The 20,187-nt window shown below is 39.7% G+C and overlaps 1 long non-coding RNA gene across 3 annotated transcripts in view; it reads left to right on the top strand.

Moving 5' to 3' along the window:
* Positions 1–20,187, top strand: part of LOC103393157 (uncharacterized) — a 49,838-nt gene continuing 29,651 nt past the window's right edge. For 2 of the 3 annotated variants that reach the window (XR_001761436.2, XR_003052462.1), the window contains exons 1-4: positions 1–76; positions 559–633; positions 2,217–2,276; positions 3,382–3,528. This is a non-coding gene — a long non-coding RNA (uncharacterized LOC103393157). Of the gene's footprint in view, positions 77–558; positions 634–2,216; positions 3,249–3,381; positions 3,529–20,187 lie in introns of all 3 variants that reach the window. The other variant, XR_003052459.1, reaches the window with a different exon arrangement.

Genomic DNA, 20,187 nt, shown 5'->3' with positions numbered 1-20,187 from the left:
CGGCAAACGAGGGATAGAAGACCGGAAGTTACGACGCACAGGTGCAGGAGTGAAATAAAAAAAAAAACAATTTACAGTAAGTGGTTACAAAGTGTATATATGTAGGTGTTAAGTTAACGCAGTTAATTTAAGAGCCATTTTAAGTGTTTGCAATTGGTTAGTGAAGAAACTGAAGGCCAGAGATAATTCGTGTAACGAACACGACGCGAAGTGTTTTAACGGCGAATTTGGGAGGGGAATTCAAATGAATTTGTATTAAAGCCATTTGTGTTGGTCGTGACTCGAGGGAATTACACCAGGGAATGCATTACGTTACACATTTAAGACACAAGCTAAGTTATATTATTTAGTGGAGGCTTCATTAATGTTACTTGTGTATTTACTTAAAAACAAAGACACATTGACTTATAATTACCTATGGCTAAAGCAAATAAAACGATTTTATATATGATTTTGAATTATTTTAAGCTTAATGTTTTCCAATGACCTAATAAATATTCAAGATATGTGTTTGTTTGGTGTTGTTTCATCTCCATATGTGACCTCTGGACGGACTAGACCCCTGCCCTGGGTGCGACCTGCCCTCAACCCGTTGTTAGAATGGGCTTCAACACAGAAAAGGATAAAGTACAGGTACAGTAGAAGATGAATGATCCAATGAACATACAGTATTCAGAGGAGCCAAGAAATTTACATTCTGCACACCTCCTTTAACACATTCAGTAATAAATAATGGGAAGAAAGTGTAAATAGATTTTAAACTTGGAGTTTTCTCTACAGTTTCTAAACAAATATTCTGTGAAAATGATAAACTGCTTTTGTTGGCAGTCATCCTAACTGCAACTTTTTCTTTTGACCGTGGCTCCTCTGAGGGGTAGGTATGGGGTTGATTATTTATAGCGGAATTAAAAAAAAAAAAGACTATTGTCATTTTTCAAGATGTAATGATGTTAGAACATCACTTCTGGACAATTATTTTGAGTTTTTTACGTAGTACTCAGTTCAAAAATAGTTACATCGTTGGCAACTGGACGGCTAGAGGCTTCTTCAGTTCTCAGAACAGTCAGATTGCAGCGATAACACCAGCACCAACACCAACGTATGAGCAAACAGGTTGCGTTAATCAAACCATTGTTCGTGCAGATGGTCGGTGGAAGCCATCTGCTTCTACAGTGCGAGTGATGTGTCGTACAAGTTATCGCTGGCTAACGACAGATGTTGCTGTCACTCATCGGTTGTTGTACAGAGGGCGACAGTACTGATTTGTTTATAGCAGCCGATTAGATCTAAGCATGTAACATATTCACATTCCACATCTGTATTTAATGCTGCTTAGACTTTTTTTAAAGCGTGGTCAGCACTTCCATCTCATTGCATGTGCTCCATGTTACAATGAAAAGGAAAAGATCTTCATTACAAAAGTTAAATTGGTTTGTCCTGCTGGACTGGAAGCCTTAAGCTCTTCGTGTGTGTGATAGAAGAGGGAGAGTATTTCAATATGTGTGTGTTATTAGTATAATTTATCTTATTTACAGTAAGAGAACAGTGGCGTTTCTCAGAGGAGGGATTAAAAGTTGCAGGAGATAAAGGCAGCCCGTTGTATGTGGTTGAAAGTAGTCACTACTAATGAGCTACTCATTTGTGTTTCTTTTTGTTTTTGTGCTTTTCTTTACTTTTGAGTCCCCCGTCTTTTCTCTTCTCTGGCAGTTCAATCTCCATGACATTTTCAAGAGAAAAAAAAGTTAGTAGTTTGAGGAAGTTTATGTTTTGCAAGTCTAGTGGAGAAAAAAAAGTTAGTAATTTGAGGAAGTTTATGTTTTGCAAGTCTGAGCTCTACAAGTATACAACTTCATATGACTTCGTCTTGAAGTTGTCAGTCTATTAGTAATATATTCCATATTCCATAATATAAGTAATGGAAATCACATTTGAACTTAAACACACACACACAGTTTAAGTTAGATAAAATGAAAAAGTGATAGTTTTAGGCTCTGATTTTTTTATTTCAATTATGATCATAATTTTTACTCTATTTTAATTAATTGTGTTAGCCAAGAGAAGCATGCATTACTTCAGTTTTCATGATATAAATATATGAACATATATAGTGTGCATAGTAAATGTATTAATTCTGTTGTAGGAGTCTGTTTTATTAATTTTATTAATTTATTTATTACATCCTATTACATGTTAGTCATTTGTTTTATATGTTGTAGTGCTGAAACCTACCAGCGGTATCAGTCTGCAGTATAACCAGGTGATGGAAACCAATCAAAGTGAGTGTGCAGAAAATACATTATACCACTATATATCTTTTGACTCTGGGGACACTGGGTTTTGACAGCACACAAGGGGATATTTTTCCACCTGATTTATGTTTTATTTTAGCTGCACTCTGCAAACTTGTAAGCAGTTCATGCCAGAACTATTAACTCCTGAACCTTTTCACATATAGCCTCTTTTTTTTCATCTTGTGGGCTTCTGTCCAACAGAACTGTCCATATTCGATGGCTGTTTTTGCAGAAAACATTTGCTCAATTTCATGAACATTTTCTACCCTGCCACTGTCATTATCTTTTTGGGTGGACGTAGGTCGTACAGAATGAGATTTCGAATGCTTTGTTCAAACTCCATGTTTATATACCAAACACACGAACGTGCGACTCTCTGCCACTGCCCTGAATAATGCAGTGTTAGCCCAAGTGTACAGTGGCGAAGCCTTTTCAAATATAGCTTTTGGAAACCTTTACACACCAGACGAAGCAAACAGTTGACTGACATTCTGACGTCCTACGCTAACTCTGACATGGCGAGCATCGTCTGACAACATAACACTTTGTGCAACACTGTAAACACAATCATATCCCGATCCACAGAAGGTCAAGTGTTGACTTTGACAAAGGCCAAATCACTTTTCCAAACCCACCGTTCCTTCTGTCTCCTTCTGTCCTGTCTCACTCTCATTCTCAGCTGTCTGTCTCAACCCATTATGTTATAACTATTCTTAGTCTTCGCACCAGGATTTTAATTGTGCCACCATTTGTCACAGATACCAATCAAAACACCAATCACACAGCCACACATTTAGATGGTGTCAAATATAAATGAGAGACAATTATTTAGTCTTCCTCACAGATCCTTCTTCACAAGTCATACACCTGGAGAGTGTGTGCTCCTGCGCAGAGTGTGCACTAATGATATCATCTTGATGACCTGTGTTGCTTCTACCGCTTTCAGGTCAATTCCAGGTAAAGTATTGGAATCAGAAATGCAGGAACTATTTAATCATACAGTTGACCCTGTAAGAGCATTTCAGTAAATTGAATGAGAAAAGAATCACTTCCTGTGGCGTTCTTCGGTTGATTAAGTCTTTCGCTACAGGTGCTTCAGGTCCAGCCTGCACGATATGGAGTGGATGTCAATCACTGTTCGCGATCAACCTGAGCTTTGGCACCGTTCCTTGACACCAGCGTCAGAGAGAGAGAGACAGAGGCTAATTCAAACCCAAGAACGTCACCAGCTTTTCCTGTAAGTTTATTTAGCCAGTTGGCACCTACTATTCTGACAATACTGCCCCCATGTGTGTGATAGTATACAGGACAAGACTGGCTACTATAGACTAGTCTGTTGGTATACAGAATGTTGAAGGACCTCAGTTGCCATTCACTCTCTCTCAACGCAGTCCAATTTATTGTCGGCGTAGACACCATAGCACAGACGTGGGCAAACTTTTTTAAACTCGCGGGCCACAATTGTCCTAAAATTAAACAGAGCGTTTATGTGAACTAAGATAAATGCCATGTAAAAGTCATGCATATAGTACAGGCTAAAATGCTAAAATGCTTTTATCATTTTCTACACCATCTATTGGGGAAACGTGGGTATTGCAGGGAAAAGGCGGAAGTATAATAATAATATAAATAAATGATGATTAATCCTGATCTCTTAAGGCTTGATTAATCATAAATAATCTAGACAACATTATTAAATATGACAAAAGAAAATCTATGTACGAGTCAAGAGTTACTTTCAAAACCTTGGTGAAGTTCTTGTTCTCAACAATATTAACCACTCTACAGTTCCTCGCACTGCATTTCACAATTGTGTCAGTCACTTTGTCAGCTGTCGACTTACTTACTGCCATGCACCCAGTGAGGCTGGTCTGACACTGGGTGTCTGACCTGCAGCTGAAGCCTCTGAAGCGAACTCCTGCTGGGCGTTGAGTAGATATTTTAAGCTTGAGGTGCGTTCCACAGTGTGTGCTAATGCCAATGCGTGCACTAAATGTGTATTCGAGCAATGATAAGTGCATGGATGGTTAGAACATTGGATATGCAGTGAGCTTCAGTTTCCACAAGCATTACTGTAAGTGCATTAAATCTTGTGGTTAATCTCGCGTTCACTTTCACAGCCATGGTTTTAGTCAGATTAAGACAATGGTTTGGGTTTTCTTGGATGTCATTTCCAATTTATGAGAGATGAAAATATAGCAAATATACCGACAATGAGATTTTTCCCTGTAGTGACTTTATTAATTAATGAGTGGTGGACTTCAGGTGACTGACCTTTTAATGGCTCTGTCCTCTCTTTGATTAAAGTTTCATTCACTGGACAAAATGTTATTAAATATGAGTCTCATCACTGTGCAGTGGCCAGAGAAGATAAAAAAAAAGCACATGTTGGCTTGAAAGCCTGCAGGGAAACGGGGCCCTTTGTACCTGAAGCTCTCACTTACCCTGGTTTTTGTTTTCACTCTGCCTGGCTTTTAACCAGCCAGTGTTCCTGCCCAGACCAGTGAATTCTTACAGGATAAAATCTCTTCTCTGTATCTGTCTCTCCTGAGCCGTTTCTCTGCGGAGACACAGGGGAACAGTGAGCCGAGAGTGAGCCTTCGAGAGCAAATTATGTACATTTAAATGAACCGTTTCCTTGAGTCTGCTCAGCTCAGCGCGGAGAAAGAGTTCAGACGGAACAGAGCTGGAACGGCAGGGTGGGTGTGTGTGTGTGTGTGGGATACACTGTGCAGCCTTGAGTAGGAGTGTAAAACTTGAGTGTACCCCCGGCCCTCGCTTAGCCTTAATAGCTTTCTTGTCCACCTCCTCCTGCTGCATTAGAGTTACATTTCTACTCTCGATGAAAATTTCCCCTCTTCATTTAATTATTTAATTTTCTATTTATTTATTTAGCCTTTTTTTGGTGTGTCCATTCCCTGGGTGTGCAGGGAATACACCCACCATGTCACTTCAGAGTTGGTGCTGCCATGATCAGTTTCAAGAAGCTGGCTTCAGCATACATGGGTTCTGTTGGTGACAGGGAGACAGGGAAGACTTTCAGCTACTATCAGTCCCACTTAACTGACTGCACACTAACGTATGCAGGCTCACACACACACACACACACGCACACACACACACCTGTGGCTTCGTTTCACATTTAGACAATGCATCACGGAGCCCCCTTTGTTTGTCAGGCTGTTCCATTATTTACCTCCTCCTCTTACCTGTCCACGTGGGCCTTTGGATGCCATTTATCATCCTTGTGGAACTTGGCTTCCACTAGAAGTGGAAGACCTGATGAATAAGTAAAGTGGTTCTGCCACACTTCCTCTTTCACTTCCTGTCCCTTTCACAGGAGCAGAGACAGAAGTTCAACTCCCCTCACCTTCTCTTTCACAGTGATCCTTTAATTATCTTACCGTATGAATTATCTAAGAAGTAAAAATGTTCATCTAATATGGCTTCCGTAGGTCCCTCTTCAGTTGTCGTTTTGCAGTAGTTGGCTAACATGAAAATATCGTTGAGCTGTCTAAAATAGTTAGTTGCAACCGTACTACTCCTCTTTTTTTTTTAGATTTTTTAATAGCTTTACATAATTTAAATTTTGCAGAGGCATCGAAAAAACCCACATCGTAGGTGTTTTGACTTCAAATGATAGAGAGGTCAAAGGGCACCGTACCCCCAAGGCCTTTCTAATTTCTCTTCACTATCCAACGTTCAACTACCGCCGTCTTTAGCTTCAGGTTTTCCTCCACAATTTTCCTCCTGCAGTCAGCCGCTTTGTGATCTGCTGTTAGTTATTAAATTACATCAGCTGACTGCCCTCCATCCCCGGGGTTGTCGGTGTGGGGTACCAGATAAGATAAAAAACATGGGCGTTCCATGTTGAGTTAAGCTGAGGGGGAGATGAAAATCCTCCCTTTAGCGGCATGTTAAATGACATCCATAATAGAGCGGAATTAGCAGAGATTTAGCCAATTACAAAAAGATGGAGCCAGTTATCATGTAATTTCCCCGAACACTGCCAACCTGTTCCCTCTCTTTTTCCCGTCTCATTGCTTACACTGAGCGTTTGTGTGTAAATCCCTGCAGTATCCGTGTGTGCGTATGAAGTAATTGATATCGTAGTATTCCCATGTGGCCTTTAAGCTCCCACCAACTTTTAGGTGCGCTAATACCAACAAGGCTCTAAGCCACATAGGCAAACCCTGGATGAAATATTTGCTGTGTCTGCCAGGAGACAAATCTATTCTTTGCTTTCAGTAAAATACTGTCTATGCAGCAATATCTTATTTGTAGGCTCAGACCAGAGTCTCACAGGGACCAATTGAAGCTAGCTCTTTCCATTCCTGTGCTTTGTGTGCTAATTACAGGGGTCAGAAAGACTGATGGCTTAACAGAGGAGGTTACGGTATGAGGTCATTGGAGTCTGACTCCCTCTCCTCCTCCTTAACGCCCAAACTTTTTCCTTCTCTCTCTTTTTTTTTTTTCCTTCTTCCTTCAGATTTTTGCTCTTCTGCGTGGTGCTCGTGTCAGCTGACTAGAAATATCAAATCCGTGAGCTGCCATAGATAATAATGGCTGACACGGACGGATTTCCATATCCTCAAGATGCCAAGTCAATGTTTGTGCTCTAGGTAGTACCAGAGGGTGTTCAAGGTCATGTCAAGAAACTGCCTTCACTTCCTCTCTCATTTCTTCCCCTACCAGGATCCCTCACTCTCTGGATTTTGCTCTCTGCCTTCTGTCTGTTTCTCTTGTGCCAGAGGAGTCATTTCTCCCTCTTGTGCCGCTCCTCCGGAGATGAGTTGCTGCTTAAGGGGTGAGCTGAGTGAGAATAACATATATATAGCATGAAGTGTCACCTCCCATCACGTGGCTCAGCCATCCATACGCCGCAAAGTAATATGAAGAAACTTTGCCCGCTGTGTTGCTTATAGAAATCAGCTTATAGTTTGCCTTAAACTTCACACCTTTATTTTAACCTTGAAACATCTGCCTGAGAGTGAAAGGGAGAGAAAAGTACGACTTTTTTTTTCTTTTCTTTTTTTTCCTCCGATCTCTTGTGCATTTTCGAGAAATCAACTGTGTGTCAGCAAACAAGCACCGGTCTTCCGTGTGGTCTATCACAGCAGTTAGACTTTTTTAAGCTGAGCTGTGCATTTTGCCTCCACCAGGATCTCAATAGAACATTTACACTCACACACACACACACACACACACACACACACACAGAGTGAGTTTTCACTCACTGGTACAGTATGAATGTGATTTAGTATTCATGCGCTCAAACAGCACGTATTAAACCATTAACGCCCTCAGCTGCTTTCTAAATAACCTAATTAGTCTTCAAATGAGATGTCGGCCGGCCTCTCGTAACGTCTCGTTTCACAGAGTTCGGCTGGTGTGTGTGCGTGTGCGCGCTGGTGTGTGTGTGTATGGATATGTCAGTGAGGATGAAACCGACAGCGCAGCTGAATTAGAAAGTAGTTAAAAGTAGTGGATGTGGGAAATTCTCTAAAAGAAAATCATGAAAGAAAATATCTCCCAGTCATTTCTAATTGGCCCCAGGAATACATGGTTAGCTGTTCAACTGCGGTATCTTCTCTTTTTTTGCTGCTTAGAATGAAGTCAGTAGGTGGCAGTAATGCAGTCCATAGGACTGACATCAAAAATCATTCAAATTATCTAACGTTAATAGGAGAGGCTTATGTTTTGAAATTCTGAAGTTCTAATCTTTAAACTCAATTTTTTTTTTCATGTTTGCCAAACATGTTTTCAACTTAAAATGACCAAATCCGGCCTCAACATTCCATGTTTGCCAACATGGTCAAAATGACCAAATCCGGCCTCAACATTCTTGCTGAAAACCCTCATGTTACCTATTATTGCTTTGAAAAACAAGAAGTTAGAGTAAAGTAAAATGTCAGACATACCGATGTCAACAACACTTTGGAGACAACCTGCTTTGAAGGACAGAAAAGCTAGTGATCACGTCTTTCTCACCTGGTCTTTAGCAGTGTAATAACAGCGTAGGTTAGATCCAAACAACAGCATTTTTCTGTCACGACCATTGTTAGGATTCTCAACGATGGGTCGTCTTGAAGCAGTTCTGTGGGTAAAGAAATATATTTATAAAAATATAAATATATAATACTGTCACACCAAACATTGGAAACACAAAATGCATTACAATTGTGATTCCAGGACCAGGTCTGGGATGTTACTGAGTCTTCACGGAGTACAGTCTCTGAGGAATGTTCCCACTGTCTTGACAGAATGCCACTTAGGATTAAAGCAGTTCTTGTGGAAAAATGTTCCAGCCTGCTACTAGTAACTTGTACGTAATGAATAGTGGGTGAGTGTGTATATTCAGACGTGTACATATGCCTGCACAGAGTCGACTCGCTGGAGGTCCTAAACGCACAGGCTGGTTGGATGGGTGAGGGGTTCCAGGGCCCCGGAGAGGAGCACACAGCCTCAGGTGATAATTAGTGGAGCACTTCAGTGACCTTGTTGAGCTTCAACCAGGACAAGAAAAAGCCAGGAATGTCATGGAGTTACAGAGCAGACAAGTTTATGTTGTTGATTACAGTTGTCAGCAGAGACACTGCAGGCCTTAGTGGTGGAACAGCGTTTTAAACTTATAGAAGTCAAACACAGTGTTGGGCTACAAGTCTCTGCCACAGTGTTATATAATGAGTCCCCTTTAACCCTGGGAGGGATTGAGCATCAAGATGAATGAGTGAATGGATAATGTGACTCTGGTTTGTGCTGAAGCCTTTTTTTTTTTTTACATACATAAATACTTTAGTTGTTATTTTTTGTGGAATCAATAATCTTTATTTGTCAGCAACAATGTCAATTTATATCAAATCCAAACTGATTTTCCAAAAGCAGCAAAAATGAAAGTGAGTCCACATATTAATGCTATGTTATTAAAAATGTTAATCTGATTAATCATGTTGTAGCTGTGGATTAATCAGAATTAAAGATAAAGAATTAATTCTGGATCGATATGATATGATAAGTTTTTTAAAATCTTTTATATATTGTTGGAATAGAAAGATGTGTGACATATATATAACATATAACTCAAAATTTAGCTTCATATCGGTGGTGGATTTTAGTCGTTTTGACGATGGTTTGTGGAACACGTGAAGGTTTTCAGTCTCACAATTACTTTGATAATTGTCTCAGTCAACTTAAATGTAATATTAACATGTCTATCGAGTGTGTGGTGGAATCGTTGGATGAACTATATGCGCGTGTGTATGCCACTGTAGACAACACGTCCAGTCATTTAACCCCTAATCATGGCTGCCAACCTTGTTTATCTTTACTCAGTGTGAAGCTTTTTTGTGCCTGGTCCTACGCAGCGCTAATGATAGTGCTGCTGCAGATGTCCAGATAATTACAGTGTTAGTGATGGGTTGAGGTGGGGCCTGGGGTGTGGCACAGACTGGAGGAGAGTCGGGCTGCGCAGTGATTCATCACCGCCGCTCTCGACACAGACGCAGACAGTCCTGGCGCCGTGCCCACTCCGACCACATGCCAGCAGTTTGGCAGAGTGCCCGAGAGTGACAAGGTGACACTGGCTTCTCCTTTCATTTTTGCTGAAGCGCTTCTCCCTGTGCCACTCCAATCAAACTGTGAGCGGCTCCTCTGCTCCACAACAGCACAGCAGCCACAGAGTGGCAGGTGAAGAGTCCAATCAGAGCAGTGATCAGACATTAATCATTCGCTAGTTGACAGGAGTTTTCTCCGATGACGATTGGTGTCCTGTTATCTTCACACACTGTGTTTTATGGTCTCTGTTAGTGGTGGCATATGTTGAGTGGAACAGACGTTTGTAACTGAAGGTTGGTGGGTTATGAACTGCGTTCTTGGCGGAAGGTGTATGAAAACTAGCTTAAAAAAACAGGCTACACCAGTGCAATTGTTTGTGTGTATAACCAAAGATACAGTGTGTCCTCGGTTTACTACACCCTTTGACCCGTATAAATTTATTAAGAAAGTTGTTCCCTCAATACAGTGAGGAAGACGGCTCTGTTTACATTAGCTGGTGGTACGCCATATTTTTTGAAACTTATTTTCCCTTCACTGTGGCTCACAGGCATAGGTCCAGGTCTTCAGATCATGTTGCTTGTCAGATCAACTTTCCGTATTTTCTTCAGTTCTGTTCGCTGTGACTAACTCCATATAAAAGAAATAGCTTCACAGTTATCAGGTTGTGTTTCCTACCTTAAATGTTTTCTTTATTTCCTTATCCTTACAATATGCAACTTATCCTGTAGACTCAGGCACAGAATGTTAAGCCATGTGTCTTTTCTTACAGTGCAGAAACTCTACAGATCTCTTTGATAGAATTACACTTTCAAGTTTACGTGTGTAAAATGTTAATTTAATTAAATGAATTACCACACGAAAGCAGTAATCATTCATGAATGTGAGTCACTGATTAGTCTTCAGGGAAACGCGTTATTATTTAACACAGTGTTTTTTATTTTTTGTGAACCATTAAGCTGCGCAACAGTTGCTTTGGCTTTGAGTGTGATAAAGAAATCAATAAAAGCGAGTAAAAATAAACACATTTTAAATAGAAAAAATGCTTCCCTCACTAGGAGTTAAAGGAAAAGGAAAAGGAAGATACTGTAAATCTGGCCTTTACAACCAAACACTGTAAAGAATGCTTGTGTGTGTGCATGCGTGTGTGTCCTGATGTCTATTCTTTCACTGCTCAAAGAGCTTCACTTCATGTTTACGCTCAAGATTTACACCAAAAGCAACAAAAGGTCAGGATAATGCAACTCCTTTACCACAAATGAACGACGCAGTAAAGCAGGACGGTTGACCTGTAAATACTGAAAACAAACAGTGCTACCTGGTTGGAGGCATTGTTTTTTTTCCCCCTCTGGTCTGCTGTTGATTAAAAAGTGAAGAAAAGGAAGGAGCAATTTGCATCTAACAAGCCGGAGGTAGGCAGAAAATGACAATGGAGGATTCAATCGAAGTCCTGCGCACAGGAACTAAATAAAGTGTGTGGGAAACAGTGTGCTGCGCTCACATCTGAAATCGAAGTGCAAAGATTTTTTTAGGAATTCATTCGTCTTTTCGTAGTTTTATTGTTCCAAGTAAGCACGTGTACTGTAGGTATGTAGCCTGAAAGTTTTTCCCCAAAAAAAATCTAACAAAAACTTTATTATAAAAGTTATTATTATTATTATTATTGTTATTATTATTATTATTTTATTATTATTATTATTATTACCAATTGTAATGTTAATAATAATAATTTCTTATTATTACATTCATATTTTTATTTTCAATTCTAACAAAGAAATGTTTTTTTAATCTATTTCCTCTATATCTATATTTCTTATATTTTACAATATTCCAGTTTTATTATTTTCCAGGTTTAACACATGTTAAACCTGGAACATAGTGGAGCACGTTGGTAATTGGTAACCACTAATAATAAACAAAAATACATTTGTCATTGAAGATGTTATAGCCGGACCAGTTGCTTGTTGGTTTTCTCCACTATTTGTTAAGTCTCTTCTTCATCCACCCGGCCCACACCCACTCCTCGCTTCCACCCCCTTTGCAAGAGGTGTTTGGACGCTTCAGTTCCTAAGTGTAAAAAAACATATCTTCTAACCATGGTCTGAGTAACGAAAGTCGATCCAGACGTAATCACAGGGACATTAAAATAAAAGCCAAATCTGTTCAAACAGTGGGAGGTGCTGTAACAGTTTGCCAACAGGAGACACTGGTGCATCTGGAAGGGTGCTAGTTAACGCCCATGACTTCCTATCCCATATGGGAAGGGTGGATTACTTTGTTCGTCATTAGCAATTCACACGAACCACACACTCTGCATGTGAGCTGCTGCCTCTCCGTCTCCTGCCGAGCTCTCCTCCTCTCCACTCCTCTCAAGTCACACCTCTATTCTCTCCCTGATCAAATCCACACATCATGACACCGCGTGTGACCACATGACATGTCATCTGCCGATATATTCTGCTGTTGTTACAGGCAGCAGGTGCTGATTACGAAGGATGTCACCCATTGTGCCCTGTGGTATCACACCATGGTCTGTGATCATGATGAGCACAGAAACTCACAGTGTGCGCTACATTCGACCGGGTGTGAGAGGAAAAGATCTGCTGCGGTGATGTCTAATTTGCAGCCTTTTTTCACAAGCTCCTGCTGTGAGCTAATTGTTTGCCTTTATGTCTCCCTGAACAGTATGCAATATAGTGAGCGGTGTGGAGAAAAGTTTCTTTAAACTCCTGGCACATTGAAAATAGATGGGCGACGCAAGTGAGAGAGACAATGCTGAAGAAAGTGGCACAGCTGCTATTGTTCCTGCACTGTCCTAAATGCGGCGTGCACAGTGTATCATGTGATTCTGACTGTGAAGAAGTTACTATTGGAGTTATAGTGATCACTTTTATATTTAACAGAGAATTTAAAAAAAAAAGTGGAAGGTGGAAAAGGTGATGACTATTGACACTACATTCTCCAAACATAGTCTGCTAATTCTAGTTAATATTTTCCTTTATAATTCATAATTATCCATTGTTAATTGTTGTTTTTAATTGACAATAATTATTGCCATTCATTTCTGTTATTATTGACAAAGATTATTAACGTTATTTGTTTCAGTCAGTCAGTCAGAAGTGGCAGAGAAGTACGTGAGTGTCGTCCAAGGCTGCAAGATAATAGTTGGGTGTGCTGTCAGAATGACTGATGGGTTCTTGGTAGAAATGGTGTTTCATCAAGTATCAGCTCTAACCCATGATAATAGAAAGGTTTACAGATGAAACAAGTCTTGGTAGAAATGGAGTTTCATCAAGTATCAGCTCTAACCCATGATAATAGAAAGGTTTACAGATGAAACAAGACCTTCTTTATATATCCTCCAATCCAGTGAGTGGCTCCTTTTGAGTTTTTGAATCATAGATAAACTTCAGGCTACTAAGAAATGTCTCTCGAGGACTGCGCTTGGGTTACATCTGCCCAAAACATAACAGATACCTTGATAATTAAAACTCATAAAGCAGGTATAACAAATCCTGGCCGCAGCGATGGTCGTTAAGCTTAATGATTTGTCTTTTTATTATAAATTGTCCAGCATTAGGTGAACTTTCCTGGCATCTACTAGGTTGTTGTTTGGTGGATTTTTGCAGATTCCTACCTGATTTAACCTTCTTGTAAAGATTTGTAAGACTTTAGTCTATTTTTTCTTGAGACAAAACAGTGCTGAACCAGCCAGTAAGAACATTTCTTATGACCAGCAGGGGTGAGCTCAGCCTCATTGCGCGTACAGCAGCCGGGAGCCAGAGCAGTGGACTGTGGCAGAGGAGCGGCTCAGAGAGCTGCTGTGTGGTCTGATGAAGCTGTCCGTGCTTTTGTCCTGCTGTCACTGCAGTGTAGTGGAAGGCTGCTATCCTCATGAGAACAGCACCCCTAAGGATTGAACAGGATCATTGTGTTTGTCTGAGCAGGTACCGGAGCGGCTGCAGTTCTGTGTTCAAGAAAGTATGTAGTACTGGAAGGAAAAAGGAAGATTTCACTGGGTTTTAATCATTTTTCTGTTTTCAAACACTAAATTATTTTTAATTTTATTAGAACAATTTTGTTGAAATCACTCCGTGGAACAAGAACTGTTTGAACTTTGTATGCACTTTTTTTTAAAAAATTTTTTAGGTATTTACTTTTGAGATTTGGCTTTTAAAATTAACTTTTGGTTATTTTCTTTACATCCATCTATACAGTTAGATGTATAGATTTCTACATACTTAATAATAATCACCATCATCATACTTTTTTCACCATATTTTATTGATGTTTTTCAGCTGAATTTGGTGCTTACATGCGCTAAAAGCATGATAGCGACATTTTTAAAACTTTGAAAAGCTCGCTAAGCTAAGTATAGTGCCCAATACAGCTTGCTTTAAAAATATTACCAGAATAGTTTGTCAAAATGACAAATAATAAGTCAAACTTAAAGTCTCAATAAGTGAGTAAAAAAACTATTTGGATTTGTTATCTAATCCGATGTACGTAGCATAAATCCTACAAACCATTCGGCGTATGCTACACTACCTGCTGTGCAGCACATAAAAAAAAGAGGGAATTAAGTAGGATATCTGTGGCAAATCCTTTTAGCCGAGTAATGGCAGAAGCTGAAACATTGATGCAAATGTGCAGGCGGATAATAGAAAAGCTGGAGCGTCTGTCGTGTTGTAAATGTTCTAACAGACACTGAAACACGCTGTTAAATACAATAACTGATTTGCTGTAAGTTATTAACCTTGTATGGAAACATGTTGTCCAGGAGTCAGTAATTTAGTGAGTCAGTTTGGCTGTTAAGATGCAATAGAAAAAAAATTAAAAAGGAAATGAATGGAACGGCAGTCGTGCCAAATTCCAGCCCACAGTTTGATTCTAATGTTGAAAAATGGCATCGAAAAGTGCGACTGATTTATGTGCCTGCAGACGCTGACGTCACTGCCTCTCTGCTGCTCTGCCACTTTACCCGCTCTGCGATAAATCATAAATTTAACCCATTTATTCCAGAGTTCTAAAAATGTGAAGAAAACTGATAATCTGGGTTACGCAAGATTAATCCCTCTGGTCTCAAAAGGCTGTTTGTCTTTCACTTGAAAGCAGCCACCAGTTCATAAATAAAAATAATGACAATAAATAACCAACTGGGGACAGTTTACTCCATGAATTATTCTCTCCGCTCCTTGTTCTTGTCCATAAATTATTCTTTCGTAACTTTGTTAGATGCGGTCTTACCGCGCAATAACATTTGCTCACCGCGTTATCTGATTATTTTAAATAAAACCTCAATCTGTTTGTGTCATGGAGTCTACAGGTGCTTCAGGTGGCAACGTGTGACAGTTTTTACCGTGTTCAGCTTGGCTGAAGTATGAGAGCCTCCAATCCCTGAGAACAGAAGCTTCCTGAATATCTTGGTTTTTTTTATTAAGATCTTATTTCACGGAGGCAGAGCGAGAAGATATTGAGCTTTATTACCAGTATTCATGAGAGGAGAAAATGTATATGCAGGGTAATGTATGGCATACATTGCAGTAAAGCACAGTACGCTTCAGTACGCCCCCTGTTCATCCGAAAAGTAAGGGACACAGAAAAAGAAGGGCCTACAGTTAGGGCCTGATTTTTATTTTAATTAGTCAGCTTGTTGGTTCAGTTGGCTTTGAGCAGTTGACAAACAAAACCAGCTGGCAGCTACTGGCACTGGGCAAGACAAACACACACACACACACACACACAAACAAGAAAAAGAGGGAGGGAAACAAAGGCACTGAATTTTGAAAATAAGTTTTTTTATTATTGGCCAGACATCCTAGATGCTCAATGCTGAATCCTTTACAGAGCACTGCTCCAACAATGTTGGTATGCATCTGAAAATTTTAATAAATCTATGCCCTGAGACTAGATGATTAACGTACCGAAAAGAAAAAAAAACAGAAACAGTTTAATCTTTACCTACATTTACCATTATCTCCAGAGTCCAATAAGACTAAAAAGGTTACAAAGGTCATCTTTTGTTCGGTGAACTTTATTTGTAGAGCCCAAATTCACAAAACATATTTGTCTCGCTGAATTTTGTGGTTTTAAAATTAGAATTAAAGTTTAAAAAAAACTTAAATCAGCGTTAAAATACATTATGTATTGTTAATATTACAATATTTTTGAAATACAAAGTAAAGCAAAATAAGTAGGTTAGGTTAGGTTTAACCTTTGTTTTCACAAAGTGATGAACGTAACGCTCAATTTACCAATAATTTTCTGTAAACAACATGAGAAAGACTGCAGATATTTATCATAAAAAATGATAACAACCTACGGCAGGATAAGACACTAAATTTGTGCTCAGGTGATAAATAATAAGTATTAAAAATAATCATCTTCTGTACCAAATAATAATAATAAGGTCAATTGTTCCTGGTATCCAGTCTTCCAAAAATTCCATGTTTCAGCATGTTAAAAAATGACAAAAAGACTAACACTAAGTGCAAAAATCCAGTACATTTGATTGTATCTCCAGTCTGTTCTGATTGGTCTGCCTGGTCAATACCAGGGATGCGTTTAAATAAAATGATTGGTGCGGTAATGAAGATAAATGGGCCAGGTTTTAAAAGCACTCATGTCTATTAACCTCGGGTATTGATAACAGCTTCATTCTGCAGCTCTTACTCTTTTTTTTCCCTCCTTCTCATCACTTGACTGACAATCATTTCAACACAGCCACAGGTCCTGCCTCAGGTAGTTTCCATGTCAGTTACCACTCTGTCATCTACTAAACACATCCAGGTCGTGACCTTTAGACCTTCAGCTACATGGTAGGAAATTAGGGTGTAAAGACTTCTGTGGCCACGCTTAATTGAGAAACCGTTACGCTCATTGCCCGACACGTTAACTAGATTACTGTCTCACTTGAAGGGTTTTCTTCTACAGCTGAGACATTGCTGGCATTTTCTTTATATATGTACAGTGTTTTTCTTATAACGGCGCACATATTTTTGTCTGGTGAACTGTTTAATGTCCCCACTGTCCCCCACAGAAGGCTCCTCCTGCTGTCAGTGGGTATTTTCTATGGAGTTGGTGGATTTTAGTTTCCAGGTGTCTTGACGGTGGATTGTAGAACGTGTCGAGAGTTATTTTCCTTCTTGAAGCCCTTGTCCTTGACAATATTAATCAGTCTACAGTCCATCACAATTAATTTTACTGAAGGTTAGACGTTCACTGTGGAGGTGAGGAACACTAGAGATGGAAAGATATAGGTGTGTGGACACAAGGGGGCAGCAGGGAGCAATGGAAGCAACTTAAAAAATACTGACAAACAAATAAATAAAACTTAACTACAGTACAGGGTTTAGATGTCACAGAAAATCTATTAGTTAAAGTTGATGATCTTCTTGTTGTAATGCAGTGATCATCAACAAGTGGCCTGCAGGCTGAATCTGGCACGTTGGACCACCGAGTCCGGACATTGACTGGACAAATTTGTGAGGATCAAAGAGAAATATAAAGAGAAATATACTTAGAAAAAAACAAGAAAAATGAATGTGGTTTCATCGACATAAACACACGCACGCACACATATGGGGTCGTTGGTTTACAACATCCTGGATTTAGGCATTTCATAGTTATGTTGCCATCTCCCATAAATGTATTAAGAAACTAGTTTGCAAGGGAACTAGTTGGCGAGCGGAGTGGATGAATATGTCGCCTGCGTTATATGCAGATGACGGCTTTGTTTACATTCGTCGCTTTTACACCATACATTGGATTGTGCTGATAGGTACTTATATACAATATGAGTTACGACTTACGGCGAAAATTGACTTCTGTTGCCACCTTGTTATTTTCAGGGTATCTGGTGACAACTCACGAAGGAGACTCGTGCTATGGTTTGGCTTCCTGAGCTATGAGTTCTCCATGAAGCTTGGGGAGCGTCCTGTTTTATTTCTGCTCAATTCCAGGTGCTGTTGGTGCGTCATCTAGTGGTAGTCTTTTTTCGTAGTCACACAAAGTTTAGTATTGCAGTCAAGGCTTGGTACCCCTTGTCCCCCTTCTCTGAGTGTGGAGAGGCTGATAATATTTCTCTCTGACCTGAGGTCCTGGCTCATACTTGACATCGTGTGTTTGTTGTACCTCATTAATCTCTCGCGGTAATAGCCGTTGCTTCTTGGAGATGTGGCTTTACTGAGCCAGCAGTTGTTTCTATGAGAGTGCAGTGGTATTGATCATTGCAGCATCCATATATCCCATATTCTCTGCAAAGCTCAGTGGAAATCTTACCGGGCCTGGCTGCCGGTGAAGGAGTTCTGGAACGTTCCCTCAGGCGAGGTTCTCAATAGCTACTAGCCATTTGTATTTTGTCCTCCTCCCTTGCCTGCAGGGATTTATAAATTATAAATGTTTGGATTTATGTCTTTTTTATGAGTTAAATGCAGAGGTGTGCCATGCATTTAACACCTGAGCTTTACTGGTGTCAACCTCATAATGTCAAACGGACAAGGTATTGATATTCCAGACAGGATTTTACCCTGTAACATGGGTAACATGTCTCAGCCATGGGGGATGTGGGTGTTGCAACACCCACACTTTTTCAACAAGGTGATTTCATCCCCCACACCTCTTAATGTATTAAACCAACCCCACCCGGGCAGTGTATCAGCATATTGAAATGGAGCACACCTCGGTCCTCTAGACATGAAAACCCATTAGTCAAATTAGATTGATTGACAGCCATTTAGCCAATTACAGCCATGTGACCAAACCCACTGGTTTTATTAACAGATTAGAACAACAAAATATATGTGAAATAATTAATAAAAAGCAAAAACAAAAAAAGGAATCTAGAGGTTTGTTCTAAGTTTACATAAATTATTTCAACACTTCAGGAATATTAACAGGGATATAAACATTGATTTCTGTCTTGGGTTAAAGAGCGTTGTGCTTTAATGTACGTTTTGAATGCAAATATTATTTGCATATCCTTATGAAGAAAACTAGAAATGCATTGCATTAATTTTCGAGACTGTAACAGGGGCCAAAGGTGGTTGCAGTGCTCATGTGCTACCGCTAGAACCCACACACTTTTAAAATTGCTGCTCCACCCTTACCCTGTAATATTCCATTCTCTGTTTCTTCTGGCATTCAGTTGTAATTGTGTCGCCGTGACGTCACAACAAAGAACAAAGATCATGCTGAATTTCTCATTCTTGCTAAAACCCATAATTAGCGGAGTGCTAAGTTCTCCCAAGGTGTTTGAGCATTTCCGAGCCAAGAACGGTTTGTCGTCCTGCTCTGAAAAATTATCCAGCATTTCATAAGTGAGCCTGAAATATCCAATGGTGTTAGACCACTTAACATAAGCCACACTTGGCTCATTCTCGCAGAATTAGTCCTGTATTCATTAAGTATCAAGAGCAAACAGTGAGAGTTGTTCAATATTTGCATGGTAATGAAGTGATTTGGAATATTCTGTCAGTAATGTGTCTTGACTGCTGACACTTATGGTCTAAAATTGAATAGATAATAGTAAGCGATGATGACGGAAAGAAAGAAAAAAGACCTGGAGTGAATGATTTTTTTTTTTTTATCAGTCACTGTCCCGTAGAGGAGACCTTCTCTTTAACATTTATATTTAATGCATTTTCCGACTTCCAGAGTAGCTGTCTTTAGAGATAGGTGCAGTTCACGAAATGGATCGAACATCAGATTCCTTTTAAGGAGATGAAAACGCTCCACGAACATCTGTTACAGTTTCACCAGGAAGGCACGGCAAGGAAATTAGGCTCGAAATGAAACTCGGAAAAATGGAAACATTTTTCTGCAGAATATCTTCGCTAAACTCCAAGAAGCTTGACAAATTAGTTCTGTGAGGGTGTGAAGAGTGCATCCTCCTCCAGCAGACGGGGCCACGGCTGAGCCTCGAGCGTCTTCCTGGAGATCCCACCAACATCTTATGTAATTATTTATGTAGGTTTTTAAAAAGAGGGAGTCTCGGTGGACTCTACTCGTGTGAGTCTTTTTCCCAGCTTCTTTCAGTTTGTCGACATTGATATTAACAGAAAGTTGGGAAGTTGGTTAAATTAATTTTTGTAATAGGCTGTGGCAGAGAAGTAGATATGAACACACTTCTCCTCTAACATCTGCAGTGGGATCAAAAGGATTTACTCACAGGAAATGATCGAAACACATTCATAGTGACTAGACTCGGGTGTTCCTGATATTAAGGATCTACTGACTGTGAAATAACTCAAACCTACCATGGAACAGTCACAAAGATATAAATAGATTTTTACATAACCCTTGTGGAATAGACAGTAAAGTCAATGCATCTCCTCATTCCCCATTG

Source organism: Cynoglossus semilaevis, chromosome 17, assembly GCF_000523025.1.
Source record: "Cynoglossus semilaevis isolate Cse_v1.0 chromosome 17, Cse_v1.0, whole genome shotgun sequence".
Classification (NCBI taxonomy): domain Eukaryota; kingdom Metazoa; phylum Chordata; class Actinopteri; order Pleuronectiformes; family Cynoglossidae; genus Cynoglossus; species Cynoglossus semilaevis.
The sequence above is the reverse complement of the archived record's forward strand: the minus strand, read 5'-3'. Positions and strand labels throughout refer to the sequence as shown.